Source organism: Gossypium hirsutum, chromosome D10 (genome assembly GCF_007990345.1).
Source record: "Gossypium hirsutum isolate 1008001.06 chromosome D10, Gossypium_hirsutum_v2.1, whole genome shotgun sequence".
Taxonomy (NCBI): Eukaryota; Viridiplantae; Streptophyta; class Magnoliopsida; order Malvales; family Malvaceae; genus Gossypium; species Gossypium hirsutum.
In genome coordinates this window covers 12,830,568-12,833,324 of record NC_053446.1, presented here as the reverse complement: position 1 = coordinate 12,833,324, position 2,757 = coordinate 12,830,568, and positions in this window count along the sequence as shown.

The window sequence follows — 2,757 nt, the reverse complement described above, 5'->3', positions numbered from 1 at the left end:
CTACCTAGGGAGATAGAATTACTGGCTTCAATATACTCCACTGCAACCTCAAGGAGGTAAAATCTGTCATCTTTGATCTGCTCCACTAATGCTTAGGAAGACAATATATGAAATCTTCAATCTATTCCACTGCTACCTAGGGAGATAGAATTACTGGCTTCAATGTACTCCACTATAACCACAGAGAGGTAAAATCTGCCGTCTTCAACCTACTTCGCTGTCTATGCAGGAAGGCAAGATATAAAATCTTCAGTCTATTCCACTGCTACCCAGGGAGATAGAATTACTGGCTTCAATGTACTCCACTGTAACCACAGTGAGGTAAAATCTGTCGTCTTCGATCTTCTTCGTTGCCTATGCAGGAAGGCAAGATCTAAAATCTTCAGTCTATTTCACTGCTGCCCAGGGAGATAGAATTACTGGCTTCAATGTACTCCACTGTAACCACAGGGAGGTAAAATCTACCGTCTTCGACCTGCTTTGTTGTCTATGTAGGAAGGCAAGATCTAAAATCTTTAGTCTATTCCACTGCTGCTCAGGGAGATAGAATTACTGGCTTCAATGTACTCCACTGTAACCATAGGGAGGTAAAATCTGTCGTCTTCGATCTTCTTCGCTGTCTATGCAGGAAGGCAAGATCTAAAATCTTCAATCTATTCCACTGCTGTCCAGGGAGATAGAATTACTGGCTTCAATGTACTCCACTGTAAGCACAGGGAGGTAAAATCTGCCGTCTTCGACCTGCTTCGCTGTCTATGCAGGAAGGCAAGATCTAAAATCTTCAATCTATTCCACTACTGCTTAGGGAAGTAGAATTATTGGCTTCAATGTACTCTACTGTAACCATAGGGAGGTAAAATCCGCCATCTTTGACCTGCTCCACTACTGCTTAGGGAGGCAAGATCTGAAATCTTCAATCTATTCCACTGCAGCCCAAGGAAGTAGAATTAATGGCTTCAATGTACTCCACTGTAACCACAGGGAGGTAAAATTCACCATCTTTGATCTGCTCCGCTGTCTATGCAGGAAGGCAAGATCTGCTATCTTCAACCTGCTCCACTATCTCCGAGGGAGACGAGGTTGGTGTCCTCGATCTGCTTCATTGTCGATGCAGGAAGGCAAGATCTATTATCATCACTGATCTGTTCTCTGGGAACATGACCTGTATAATGAACTTTATGAACCTAATTATGCCTAGTGATTAGGAGGTCATGATCAGAATGAATCAAATGCTCCTAACTAGACATGTATGAATGACATTTGAATAAATGCAGAATGTCATGAAAATGATATTTTAACACTTGAGTTATTATTACTCCAAGTTTATTAAGGTTTCATCACTAATGTGCTATAACACCTTTTGCTCGGCTAGTGTCTCTAAAGAAACACTTGACCAGATTGCCCCTCACTGTAAACCTTCAAGTTTGATCCACTGGGATGCAAAATTTGTACCATCTTTCTCCCGTTGTAACCCAAGAGTAAAAAATTTGGTCTTTTCTCAATTCTCCACTATCACAATTCAAGGATGTAGAATCTGAAGCTCTTTTGTCATTTTCACCATTTCTAGGGAGTCATACCAAATGCTCATGCACAAATGAATAATATTCTTCTCCAAGAACAACTTCTTCTTATTATTCAATGATCATTGCTTGCTTATTTATTTAAGCTTTGTCACCAACACAACATCTTGCCATTTTGTTCAATTAAGACAAGAAAATTCAAAGGGATAGTCTTAATTTAAACTCTTCTTTATCATATTTCCAACCTGGTGCGTTCTAAACAATAGTCCTGTTTGAGGTTCCTATATTATTCAGAAACTTCTAGAGTAATATACAAAACTTCCCTTGTGAAAGTTTTATTAGTCCATTAATCATTATTCTAATGCAACATGCTTGCAAAAAAAAAAGATCATGGATAAGAATTGAGTTGGTTCTAAGCATAGCTCGAAATGAATAAGTTGTTAAAGATAATAAAGATGGATAACAAATAAATTGATTTAGGAACGCATATCTTGGAAATGAATGAAGTGTTCCAAGAATAGCAAAAATGGTATAAGGATTAGGTGCCCCAGACATCGCAGCTTGCAGGTTTATCATCCATCTCGCTCAAAATCAAAGCTCCTTTGAGGAAAAAAAACCTTCTCTATAATCATAAGGTTCATCCCAATTTGGCATCCGTTATATTTTTTGTAGAGTAAGGATCTTCTTCAGCATTAGGACGCCATCGTGGAATTCTCCGGGACAAACCTTTTGCTATAGGCTCACATCATTCATTTCTTGGTACATCTGACCATGATGAATAGTTTCTAGCCTTTTTCTTCAACTAAGTTCAACTAATCGTATCAGGATTGGATCTTCATCCTACTTCAGCTCAGCCAAAACTCGAAGAGAAAGAATTTCAACTTTAATGAAAAAACGTGATAAATTGGAAAGAGTGGCATTGCCCCGGTAGAGTTTTCATTGCACCATTCATGATATTCACCTTGACCATACTGTAAATTTTTGGTATCGTGCTGTTGTTCAGATTGCAATGACAGCGCTTAAACTGGGTACATCCTGGTATGACCATGCGAAGGCATCTTTGAATGCTTGAAGTAACTCAGCAACGTCTTGCTTTGTTTTTTCGATCATGCATGTTCCCTCAAGGTCACAGTTTCTATTGTCTCCTCATGAGGTAAAATTTCCTTCCTGCTCTACCATCCTTAATAAGTCCAGAAATAAACTACAATCCATGTCATCTTCAAAGTTGTGAGATCTC